Here is a 14,056-nt window from a genome sequence, read left to right on the forward strand (position 1 = left end):
GGTTCTATGTTTTTTTTCTCTCAAAAAGATGGGTAAAAGGGTAAAATTATTGACACCCCTCAAGATTCTTATAAATAAAGTAGTCAAAAGTGTAGTAATTGGTCCCATATTACTATAGCATGCAATGACTACATGAAGCTGTTACGCTACAAACTCGGTGGATGCATTTTCAATTCGTTTTGATTGTGTCCAATAGACAATTAAATGGTAAATACTGTATTGTGTCATTTTGGAGTCACTTTTATTGTAAATAAGAATATCATATGTTTCTAAACACTGAATGAATTGTGATTAATGACGGGTGAGAGAGTTAGAGAGTCAACGATCATACCCCCAAGACATGCTAACCTCTCACCATTACCAATAACAGGGGAGGTTAGTATGTCTTGGGGGTATGATATTTTACCCTCTGTAACGTTCTCACTCATCATTACTCACAATTAATTGAGAATTATCCTTAATTCTGGTAAGTAAAAACATATAACTTTTTTCAATCATACAATATAGCTCAGTATTTTAATTATTTATTATATACAGTTATTATTGTTCATCTTTATCAAGGATGTCATTAATTTTGGACCACACTGTATGTGTGACTTTGTGGCTTGAGTAAGCTACCAATTACGTCACACTGGAAGACGTTAAGCTACACTAAAGCTTCCCTTCAGAAAAATATAGTTTACTTAACTAACGTTGTTTTGAAAAAAGTAGTTTACTACATCCAAACTACTTTGTGAAAATAAATTGTAAATTTGTAATGTCAGACTACAAATTGCAAGAACAGATCACTTTGGGTCTTGTGTAATTTAGCCACTTATAAACAAAAACAATGTGAGAATGTGGCAGGTCTGATGCCACAAAAAGAAAGAAAATAATTGCTTACTTCACCCACATTTTAAGGTAGTGTGTAGTTCCAGTAGTTACCTACACCTCTGCATGGAAATAATACTTAGATGTGACTTTAGTTCAACTACCACCAAGCTCCAGCAAATTTTAGTGAAATTACTATTTGACTACTCGCCAATATTTCTAACTGCAGATACTGTACATCAGTGGTGGGAAAAGTATCAGTATACCAAGTATACCAATTATCATAAAAAAGTACAGATAACTTAATAGAAAGGTACTCAAATAAAAGTGAAAGTCGCCCAGTAAAATGCAGTTGTCTAAGGCACTGCATCGCAGTACTAGCTGTGCCACCAGAGATTCTGGGTCCAGGCTCTGTCTCAGCCGGCCGTGACCGGGACACCCATGGGGCAGCGCACAATTGGCCCAGCGTCGTCTGGTTTAGGGGAGGGTTTGGCCGGTAGGGATGTCCTTGTCCCATCACGCACTAGCAACTCCTAGGCCGGGGGCAGTGCACGCTGACACGGTAGCTAGGTGTACGGTGTTTCCTCCGACACATTGGTGCGGCTGGCTTCCGGGTTAAGTGGGCATTGTGTCAAGAAGCAGTGCGGCTTCGTTGGCTTGGTGTTTCGGAGGACGCACGACTCTCGACCTTCGCCTCTCCCGAGTCCGTTACAGGAGTTGCAGTCATGAGACAAGACTGTAAAACTACCATTTGGATGCCACGTAATTGTGGAGAAAAAGGGGTAAAAAAAGAAATACAAAAATATAATGAAAAATAGAAAAAGTAAAGTAAAACACAGATACCCACCAAAAAAGTACTTAAGTACTTTACACCACTGCTGTACATTTACAATGTGGTGCTCTCTCTCTCTGAGACGCAAACGTGTTACAATATTAACTATTTCTCCATATACATGTATTAAATTCTGTATATGAAATTGCACAGTGGAAAAAAACTGCCAACTTCCTACCATCTGTTTGAGTTAGAGCTCATTTTGAGGTTCATTTCAGTGAAAGAACTCTCTCTTAAGATGCCAAGCTGTTTCTCAGGTCGAGATTAGACACGCAAAAGATGTAAACGACTTGGAGAATACTGTGGCGTGAGGCAGACCTCGCTGTCTGACTGAACCTTAATTCAATTAAATACCAGGCCTGCCACAGTTGTGTTAAGTCCCATGATGACCCAACATTACAGGAGTTAAAGAGTGTGACGGATCTTCTCCATACACAGATAAAGCTTTTAAATGTAATCAGGGTTGTTCCAAATTCACTGCGATTTGCCACAGCCCTAATGTACCAAAGATAGTGTGGAGCTCCACATTGCACTCAAGCGATTTGGTCATGCATACAATTATACAACATCATAGAGGAAATTACAAAGTGAAGCAAGATTTCTTCCCTACATGCTCTCAGGGTTTTCACAAAGCAAATTAACTGAGGTATGCCTATGGCAAAATGGATTGGAGTGGCAGCATAAGTCAATGTCCCCACAATAAAAATACACCATTATCCTGATAAAGAGGATATGGTGGCCAGTGCTTAGTTTAAATAATTGGATTTCTAGCTACATTGATGATTGATACTTCAATAATGAAAAAAGTGTCCCCTTGCATCACGCCCCCTCGTTGAAACCACAGCTATTAAGTTCACTTGCAGTATTTAGTATGACCAACTCAGTGGCCTTGTAGTTTGAGTGTCAGTCCAAAGGTTGGGAGTTTGATCACTGTCTGAGTCATACAAAATACTGTAAAAACGGGAACCAGGGTGTCTTCCCCAATGTGTCTATGTGTTTAGTTTGTTGGGTATGCCTGTATCAGCTTTGCACATGTGGATTTGGGATTTGTTCAAGCTCTGTGGAGTTAGATTGGGAGCAGCGGTGAACAGTAATCTTCAATTATTTTCACAGATATTCAATGGGATTCAAGTCTGGGAATTGTCTGGGCCACTCAAGGACTTTCACATTCTGGTTCTTAAACCATTCCAGGATTGCTTTGGCTGTATGCTTGGAATCATTGTCCTGATGGAATGTAAATCTGTGCCCCAGTCTAAGGTCTTTTGCACTCCCTGCTGCTGATAAGCATACCTATAAGCATGATGCTGCCACCACTATGCTTCATGGTAGGGATGGTGTTAGACAGATGATGAGCTGTGCTTAGATTTCTCCATCCATAGAGCTTTGCATTCAGGCCGAAGAGTTACATTTTTGTCTCATCAGACCACAAAGTCTTTTGCCTTATCATCTGAGAGTCATTCACGTGCCGTTTTGCAAATTCCAGGTGTGTTGTGATGTCCCTTTTTCTCAGGAGTGGCTTCTGTCTTGGCTCTCTCCCAGAAAGCCCAGATTGGTGAAGTGCTGTAAATATTGTTGTCCTTCTGGCTGGTTCGCCAATCTCAGCCAAGGAACTCTGTAGTTTTCTCAGAGTAGTCAATGGGTTCTTGCCTTCCTCCCCAGTTGCTCAGCTTGGTCGGATGGCCGGCTCTAGACAGAGTCTGGTTAGTTCCGTATGTTTTCCATTTCCCAATGATGGAGACCACTGTGCTCTTGGAGTCAACACTCTACAAATTGTTTCATACGCTTCCCGAGATAGACTGAGCGTACTAAAACTCTTTCCATGATATAGACTGACCAGGTAAATCCAAGTGAAAGCTATGATCCCTTATTGATGTCACTTGCTAAATCCACTTCCATCAATTCAATCAGTCTAGATGAAGGGGAGGAGAGAGGTTTAAGAAGGATTTTTAAGGTCTGAGACAATTGAGACATGATTGTGTATGGGCAAGACAAAAGATTTAACAGGTTAACCTGTTATGGGGTACGGCAGAAGGTGGAGGGCGCACCTGTTTGAGTGTGTCAAGAACTGCAACAATGCTGGGTTTTTCACCCTCAACAGTTTCCTGTATGTATCAAGAATAGTCCACCACCCAAAGTACATCCAGCCAACTCATCAAGGCAAAGGATGGCTACTTTGAAGAATCTAAAATATATTTTGATTTGTTTAATAAAAACTACTTAAGGCTAGGGGGCACTATTTTCACGTCCGGATGAAAAGTGTGCCCAAAGTAAACTGCCTGCTACTCAGACCCAGAAGCTAGGATATGCATATTATTAATAGATTTGGATAGAAAACACTCTGAAGTTAAAACTGTTTGAATGATGTCTGTGAGTATAATATAACTTATTTGGCAGGCGAAACCCCGAGGACAAACCATCCAGGATTTTTTTTTGAGGTCACTCTCTTTTCAATGGGTTTTCAATGGGAATATAGATTTCTAAGGCACTTGCTTGCAGTTCCTATCGCTTCCACTGGATGTCGATATATATCAACCGCAAATGTCTTTCACAGTAGGAGAGGGAAAAGCAATACCTATCCAAACTCTGTTGCGCAAGAAAAACTCATGTGACCACTTGACGCGATGTTATCGTTCTGGCTCATTTTTCAAAATAAAATCCTGAAACTATGTCTGAAAACTGTTGACACCTTGAGGAAGCGATAGGAAAATGAATCTGCTTCATATCCCTTTAAATCCAGCAAAGGGGGGTTATGGAACATGGAGTTTTCAAAATAGAAGCCACTTCCTGTTTTGATTTTCCTCAGGGTTTCGCCTCTAATATCAGTTCTGTTATACTCACAGACAATATTTTGACAGTTTTGGAAACTTTAGTGTTTTCTATCCAATACTAATAATAATATGCATGTATTAGCAACTGAGACTGAGGAGCTGGCCATTTACAATGGGCACCTTTTCACCCAAGCTACTCAATACTGCCCCTGCAGCCATAAAAAGTTAACCGGTGTATATCACTTGTATGATTTATTTATGATGTATGAATTATTATTATGAATATTTCTGCTTTTGAATTTGGCGCGCTGCTATTTCGCTGGGTGTTGTCAAATCAATCCCGTTCACTTCTTAGAGCTACCCCTCCCAGATCCGGTGGAATTGTCATCGACTACAAAAAATCTTACTAGAAAATATTCAAATTCATGAAATCACTAGTGAAATATAATGAAACAAAGCTTAGCCTTTTGTTAATCACCCTGTCATCTCAGATTTTGAAATTATGCTTTACAGCCAAAGCAAGACAATTGTTTGTGTAAGTTTATCGATAGCCTAGCATAGCATTATATCCAGCTAGAAGCACGAAGCTTGGTCACGAAAATAAGACAAGCAATCAAAATAAATCATTTACCTTTGATGAGCTTCGGATGGTTTCACTCACGAGACGCCCAGTTAGACAGCAAATGTTCATTTTGTTCCATAAAGATAATTTTTATAGCCAAAATACCTCCGTTTCTTGTCCACGTTTTGTTGAGAAATCCACCAGAAATTGCGGTCAACCGCACCAGCATATGGTCTCCCAAGGGGTCTGAGGATCTCATCTCGGTACCTAATGGCAGTCATATGGAGGGCTGTGTGCCCCCCCCAAAGAAATGCCACCCCACACCATGACTGACCCACCGCCAAACCGGTCATACTGGAGGATGTTGCAGGCAGCAGAACGTTCTCCACGGCGTCTCCAGACTGTCACGTCTGTCACATGTGCTCAATGTGAACCTGCTTTCATCTGTGAAGAGCACAGGGCGCCAGTGGCGAATTTGCCAATCTTGGTGTTCTCTGGCAAATGCCAAACGTCCTGCACGATGTTGGGCTGTAAGCACAACCCCCACATAGGGACGTCGGGAACTCATACCACCCTCATGTAGTCTGTTTCTGACCGTTTGAGCAGACACATGCACATTTGTGGCCTGCTGGAGGTCATTTTGCAGGGCTCTGGCAGTGCTCCTCCTGCTCCTCCTTGCACAAAGGCGGAGGTAGCGGTCCTGCTGCTGGATTTTTGCCCTCCTACGGCCTCCTCCACATCTCCTGATGTACTGGCCTGACAGACACAGCAAACCTTCTTGCCACAGCTCGCATTGATGTACCATCCTGGATGAGCTGTACTACCTGAGCCACTTGTGTGGGTTGTAGACTCCGTCTCATGCTACCACCAGAGTGAAAGCACCACCAGCATTCAAAAGTGACCAAAACATCAGCCAGGAAGAATAGGAACTGAGAAGTGGTCTGGTCACCACCTGCAGAACCACTCCTTTATTGGGGGTGTCTTGCTAAATGCCTATAATTTCCACCTGTTGTCTATCCATTTGCACAACAGCATGTGAAATGTATTGTCAATCAGCGTTGCTTCCTAAGTGGACAGTTTGATTTCACAGAAGTGTGATTGACTTGGAGTTACATTGTGTTGTTTAACGGGATTGGCGCGCGAAGGGATCACTAAGAAGTTTTAACACCTTTTAAGTTACTATGTGATTCCATATGTGTTATTTCATAGTTTTGATGTCTTCAATATTATTCTACAATGTAGAAAATATAACAAATTTAAAAAATCTTGAATGAGTAGGTGTGTCCAGACTTTTGACGGGTACTGTAAATATATTTGAGAGAAATAACACACCAAAAAACATAATATTGCAAAGTTGCTTAGGAGATTGTAGCAGAGCTGCCATGTCTGTCGCCGCCATATGTTGCCTACTCACATCTCATATTTTGCCTGAGTATAATATTTAATCTTTATGTTAATACATGCTGTGTTTTTGGCATGTTTACCTGCCTATGTACAATAGATCGCAAGCCCGTAATAAGTCAATAGAGCTAACTGGCTAGCTACTAGTACTGTTAGCTAATGAGATAGCCACAAAGAATTGTTAGCTAGCTACCCACAACAAATTGACATCCATCATCCATAATATTCGTTTTAGGTTATTTTTGCTTGTTAAACTATCTGGTTAGCTAGACTATTAAGATTCCCATATCTAGCTGATAATGATGAAGTAATACGTTTGCTTTGTGTATATCTTATCGTCTTTTGCTGCCATTTATGTTGCTGGAAGAAACGTCATGTGTTTTTGGAAACCTTCAAATGTGTTTTAGGAACCCTTCACATGTGACATTTTCCATGTGAAACCATGTGTTTTTGGACAGTTCACTTGATGAATTTCACATTAAGTTTAAATTTGGATTTTCACATGTGAAATCATGTGTATTTGGAACACTTGATAATATTTGATTGCTTAAACTTTTACATGTGGATTTAAATTTTCACCAAATTTCACAGGTGATGCCCTGTTTTCGACATAGATTTTTGATACACATGAATTCATTGTGTATGTTAATTTACACAATTATTTTCAACATGTCCTTACCTGAGATTTGAACTCACATCATTTTGGTTCACTGCATTCCGTGCGTCCTGCTACACCACCACTCAAGAAAACTATTATATTTATTATAGTGATTCAGGTGTAACAGTAAAGCATAATAATATGCCCCACCAACATGAGACAACTATACTGAAAACCCTCAAATTGCTGGAAACAAGTAAGTGTAATCACTGATAACTAAAATAGCAGTGCAGATGGCATGCTTTTGCTAAGTGCAGAGATATATTATAGGTATTGAATGTGTATGGAAATGCTCCAGACAGTGTGCCTCAAATCCAGAGGTTATTGAATGCATCCAAGATGCTATGAGTTCAAATCCCAGGTGTGGTTGTGTCCCAAGTGTGCTAACCAATGTTGAGGTAAATTCCATTTTAACTCCAGTCAATTCTAAAAGTAGAACAAATTCAAACAGTTTGTTCCATAAGTAGGGCTGTGGCGGTCATGAAACTTTGTCAGCCAGTGATTGTCAAGCCTATAACTGCCAGTCCCACGATAATTGACCGTTAATTAACATAAACACACTGGTTTCCACGCATAGGCTACAAGCCACTGACACAGACCTTTGAAACATACACATTTTACATTTGAAAAAAGTTACATGAAGGGCATGAGCCCCCCCCCACAAAAAAACATGCCTTTTGCAGCCAGTGACCATTGGGCTGAATATAATAATTATAATTCCCTTCTCTCGGATGTGTGCTCCGATAGAACACTCACTCACATGGCTCTCTCAGATATCTCAATTCTTATTAGCCAATATCGGGTCCTTCTCGCAAGCATCTCAGGTCCTTCTCACAGGCTACAAGTGAAGACACAGATCGGGGATGCAATAATCCATGGCTTCTGGTTGGGATATGTATACTGTGGGGACAACGTCGTCGATGGATTTATTGATATAGCCAGTGACTGAGGTGGTATACTCCTCATTGCCATTGGATGAATCCCGGAGCATCCGCGTCGTTTGACCACTTACGTATTGAGCGAGTCACTGGTACTTCCTGCTTTAGTTTTCCTTGTAAGCAGGAATCAGGAGGGTAGAATTATGGTCATATTTACTAAATGGAGGATGACGGAGGGCTTTGTATGCGTCTCTGTTTGTGGAGTAAAGGTGGTCTAGAGTTTTTTTGCCTCTGGTTGCGCATGTGACATGCTGGTAGAAATGAGCTAAAATGGATTTCAATTTGCTCCATTAATGTCCTCTGCCACTAGGAGCGCTGCTTCTGGGTGAGCATTTTCTTGTTTTCTTATGGCCTTATACAGTTTGTTAAGTGTGGTCTTATTTCCAGCATCGGTATGTGGTAGTAAATAGACAGCTACGAAAATATAGATGAAAAATCATTTGGTAAATAGTGTGGTCTACAGTTTATCATGAGGTGCAATACCTCGAGACCTCCTTAATATTAGACATTGCGCACCAGCTGTTATTGCCAAAGAGACATACCCCCCATCTTACCAGATGTAGCTGTTCTGTCCTGCCTGATGCACAGAAAATCCAGCCAACTGAATATTATCCATGTCGTCATTCAGCCACGACTTGATGAAACATAAGATATTACCGTTTTTAATGTCCTGTTGGTAGAATAGTCTTGAGTGGAGATCTTCCAGTTTATTTTCCAATGATTCCGGGTTGGCCAAGAGAATGGATGTTAGAGGTAGGTTACCCACTCACCAACGAATTCTCATAAGGCAACCCGGTCCCCGCTCCCTGTATTTCTGTCTTTTCTTCACACAAATTTTGGGTTTAGGTCCTGGTGAAGCAGTATAACCTTCGCGTCTGACTCATTTAACAAAAACTTTGTCAAGTTCGAGGAGTGTAATCACTCTTCTGATATCCAGAAGCTTTTTTCAGTCATGCTTCCAATGTAACATTCAACCTTAAAATGAGTAACACATACAGTACATGGCCACATTTTGAGGTTACTAGAACTATACTTTTCTTCTTATGTAATCATAAAAAGTGTGGATGCTCAAGATAGCATGTATAGGTTGTTGTATCTCTGTGGAGATCTTCACAATTGCTGTAATAATCTCACAGAATCTCAAATGGCATTGATCACATCCACCATGTACTTTTAATGTAATCTCAACTGCAATCCAGGTCATTTGGTTCTGCTATTAGATGAAGCACAGTTATATCAGTTGTATAAATAAATCATATGATAATTCCCATTTGAACTTTGCTGTGCTTTTAAATGGTTGAAAGTGCAGTGCGACTTTTCTGAGACAACTAAACTCATTGGATTGTGGTTGTGCTTTTAGATGATTGAAAGCATACTGATAACACATTGGAAATTCAACTAACTTTTAGCTGTATTTTTGAGTGGGTGAATATAGGTTGTAATCTTATTGATGAACATCTCAACCAAATATTACCCTGTTATCCACATTGAAATGACGTAGTGTGCCCACTGGATCACAGGTTAACAGAGGTTCAGTAAATCATACATTTAACTGACAGATATCCACAAGAAGATGACAAACAAAGATACCATGGTAGAAATATATGAATACACAGCACATACACATGGTTTCTTTTTGCGTTTCTTTTTTCTTTAGCCATAGCATCATATGACTGCATGACTCCGAGCCAGACTACAGTGGATATGTAGCACAGACTATAATTTTATGCCCCGAAATAGTACATATATATTTCCAGATAGCAGGTCTTCTAGTAAAATACATATTTTTGTCTGTTAAAAGGAAGTTTCATAATTGCTTCCAGGTGAATACTTTGAACATATGCCCCTTTGGGGCAAGTATGCATTGAATAATTCATGACATCTTGTACATCTGTAATAGGAATTCAAGAGACAAAACAGTGAGGTAAGAATAATTCAACCTGTGATATAGACTTTTATTTTATCCCACTGCCTGCTCTGCCTTTGAAGAAAGCATGAAGATTGAACCTCCTCTCTATTATTGACTAAGGCTGACTAGACAGGGATCGAATACACTAATCATTTCAGATATCATTAATATGTTAATTAACATTGAAACTCTACAGGTTCATCACTGAGAATTCACTGTTCATTTTTGAATGTGTTCAATATTTCATTGGATACTGTTACATCTTTACGGAAGAGAAAACAAGTGTGCAATTTGCCATCACAAAAGAGTAATCATGCATATGACAATGAGGGGAAACGGAACTCATCTGTACCTTGCTGTGTCGCTCTAGCCTGCCAGGATCTGCAGTTTGTTGTTTCTCTCCTATCTGTCCTTGAAAAGAGGTTGACTTTTGCTGTCTGTCTGTCTGGAAATGCCTTCTGTCTTTGTGTGTGTTGTCAAAGGGCCTGAAATCACAGGGAGAGTTGGTTTGGTCATATGCATAGAGATGAAGTGAAGCATGGATCCTATACTAAATTAAGAGTGGTATTACATTTTCCTTGGCTAGCTTAAACACTTTTTTTGTGCTGTGAAAATGTATACTTGGGTTCAATAGTTCAATATATTAAAGTTTTCTTGTGTGAACAAAATAAACTCAACTGTACCAATAGAAACATTCTCTAGTGCAGTGCTATACCTATATTGTGTCTCCAGGAATTCACAATATGTTTTGATAGAAGAAAAAAATGATTTGTGATTGCACAATGTTTAGATACACACAGTGACTTGCGAAAGTACTCAGCCCCTTGGCATTTTTCCTATTTTGTTGCCCTACAACCTGGAAATACAATTGTTTTTTTGAGGGTTTGTATCAATTGATTTACATAACATGCCTACCGCTTTGAAGATTCAATTTTCTTTTTTTGTGTGAAACAAACAAGAAATAAGACAAAAAATCTGAAAACTTGAACATGCATAACTATTCACCCCCCCCCCTCCAAAATCAATACTTTGTAGAGCCACCTATCCCAGCAATTACAGCTGCAAGTCTCTTGGGGTATGTCTCTATAAGCTTGGCACATCTTGTCACTGGGATTTTTGCCAATTCTTCAAGGCAAAACTGCTCCAGCTCCTTCAAGTTGGATGGGTTCTGCTGTTGTACAGCAATCTTTAAGTCATACCACAGATTCTCAATTGGATTGAGGTCTGGGCTTTGACAAGGCCATTCCAAGACATTTAAATGTTTCCCCTTAAACCACTCAAGTGTTGCTTTAGCAGTATGCTTAGGGTCATTGTTCTGCTGGAAGGTGAACCTCCATCCCAGTCTCAAATCTCTAGAAGACTGAAACAGGTTTCCCTCAATGATTTCCCTGTATTTAGCTCCATCCATAATTTCTTCAATTCTGACAAGTTTCCCAGTCCCTGCCATTGAAAAACATCCCCACAGCATGATACTGCCACCGCCATCATTCACTGTGGAGATGGTGTTTTCAGGGTGATAATAGGTGTTGGGTTTGCGCAGACATAGCGTTTTCCTTGATTGCCAAAAATATCAATATTAATCTCATCTGAACAGAGTACCACCTTTCATATGTTTGGGGAGTCTCCCACATGCCTTTGGTGAACACAAAACGTGTTTGCATATTTTTTTCTTAACTTCTTGGGTGCAGGGGGCAGTATTTTGATGTTAGGATGAAAAACGTACCCAAATGAAACGGGCTATTTCTCAGGCCCAGAATCTGGAATATGCATATAATTGTCAGATTAGGATAGAAAACACTCTAAAGTTTCCAAAACTGTCAAAATATTGTCTGTGAGTATTTCCATTTCCTGCCTTCGCTCCATTTAAAGGGATATCAACCAGATTCATTTTCCTAAGGCTTCCCCATGATGTGAACAGTCTTTAGACATAGTGTCAGGCTTTTAGTTTGAAAAATGAGCGAGAAAGATCACATTGCATCATTGTATGGCTGGGTGCCAGCAGCGTTTTGCATGCGCAACAGCTTGGAGCAGACATTTCTCTCTCTCTCTCCTATTGAAGAAGCTTAGAGTCCCGGTTGAAATATTATTGATTATATATTGTAAAAACAATCTGAGGATTGATTATAAAAAAAGTTTGACATGTTTCCACGAAAATTACGCATACTATTTGGAATTTTCGTCTGCGATGTCGTGACCGCTCGAGCCTGTGGATTTCTGAACATAACGCACCAACCAAATGGAGGTATTTTGGATATAAAAATAATCTTTATGAAACAAAAGGAACATTTATTGTGTAACTGGGAGTCTCGTGAGTGCAAACATCCGAAGATCATCAAAGGTAAGCGATTCATTTTATGCTTTTCTGACTTCCGTGACCAATCTACTTGGCTGCTAGCTGTTTGTAATGTTTTGTCTACTGAGAGAGATGTCCTTACATAAATGCTTTTATGCTTTCGCCGAAAAGATTTTTTGAAATCTGACACGCCAGGTAGATTAACAATAATTTAAGCTGTGTTTTGCTATATTGCACTTGTGATTTCATGAAAATTTAATATTTTTAGTAATGTAATTTGAATGTGGCGCTCTGCAAATCAGTGGATGTTGATGAAAATGATCCCGCTAACGGGATGGGTGCATCAAGAGGCAATTGCTTTTAGCCGGCCACTCTTCCATAAAGCCCAGCTCTGTAAAGTGTACGGCTTAAAGTGGTCCTATGGACAGATATTCCAATCTCCGCTGTGGAGCTTTGCAGCTCCTTCAGAGTTATCTTTGGTCTCTTTGCTGCCTCTCTGATTAATGCCCTCCTTGACTGGTCGGTGAGTTTTGGTGGGCAGCCCTCTCTTGGCAGGTTTGTTTTGGTGCCATATTCTTTCCATTTTTTAATAATGGATTTAATGGTGCTCCGTGGGATGTTCAAAGTTTCTGATATTTATTATAACTCAACCCAGATCTGTACTTCTCCACAACGTTGTCCCTGAACTGTTTGGAGAGCTCCTTGGTCTTCATGGTGCCGGTTGCTTGGTGGTGCCCCTTGCTTAGTGGTGTTGCAGACTCTGGGGGCTTTCAGAACAGGTGTATATATACTGAAATCATGTGACACTTAGATTGCACAAAGGTGTACTTTATTTAACTAATTATAAGTACCACTTTTCCGTTTTAATCATTTTTAATTTTTTGAAACAAGTTTTATTTTTCATTTCACCAATTTGTACTATTTTGTGTATGTCCATTACATGAAATCCAAATAAAATCCATTTAAATTACAGGTTGTAATCCAAAAAAATAGGAAAAACGCCAAGAGGGTGAATACATTTGCAAGGCACTGTACTCATGGTAATGTAGCATAGGACAGCACTGGATGACGCATAGTGATTTTTGGAAGAATGGGGAAGAATTTAAGACACATAGTAAAGCACAGTGACACAACATAGTGGAAAATACAGTGGGGCAAAAAAGTATTTAGTCAGCCACCAAATGTGCAAGTTCTCCAACTTAAAAAGATGAGAGAGGCCTGTAATTTTCATCATAGGTACACTTCAACTATGACAGACAAAATGAGAAGAAAAAAAATCCAGAAAATCACATTGTAGTATTTTTAATGAATTTATTTGCAAATTATGGTGGAAAATAAGTATTTGGTCAATAACAAAAGTTTATCTCAATACTTTGTTATATACCCTTTGTTGGCAATGACAGAGGTCAAACGTTTTCTGTAAGTCTTCACAAGGTTTTCACACACTGTTGCTGGTATTTTGGCCCATTCCTCCATGCAGATCTCCTCTAGAGCAGTGATGTTTTGGGGCTGTTGCTGGGCGACACGGACTTTCAACTCCCTCCAAAGATTGTCTATGGGGTTGAGATCTGGAGACTGGCTAGGCCACTCCAGGACCTTGAAATGCTTCTTACGGAGCCACTCCTTCATTGCCCGGGCGGTGTGTTTGGGATCATTGTCATGCTGAAAGACCCAGCCACGTTTCATCTTCAATGCCCTTGCTGATGGAAGGGGGTTTTCACTCAAAATCTCACGAATCATGCCCCCATTCATTCTTTCCTTTACACGGATCAGTCGTCCTGGTCCCTTTGCAGAAAAACAGCCCCAAAGCATAATGTTTCCACCCCCATGCTTCACAGTAGGTATGGTGTTCTTTGGATGCAACTCAGCATTCTTTGTCCTCCGA

At 40.0% G+C, this 14,056-nt stretch overlaps 1 protein-coding gene across 1 annotated transcript in view; it reads right to left on the reverse strand.

Annotated features, from left to right (window-relative positions):
- LOC135509571 (chemokine-like protein TAFA-5) overlaps nt 1-14,056 on the reverse strand; it is a 250,525-nt gene that overhangs the window by 1,731 nt on the left and 234,738 nt on the right. The gene's annotated exons all lie outside the window — the stretch shown is intronic.

This window comes from Oncorhynchus masou, chromosome 22 (genome assembly GCF_036934945.1).
Source record: "Oncorhynchus masou masou isolate Uvic2021 chromosome 22, UVic_Omas_1.1, whole genome shotgun sequence".
Lineage (NCBI taxonomy): Eukaryota > Metazoa > Chordata > Actinopteri > Salmoniformes > Salmonidae > Oncorhynchus > Oncorhynchus masou.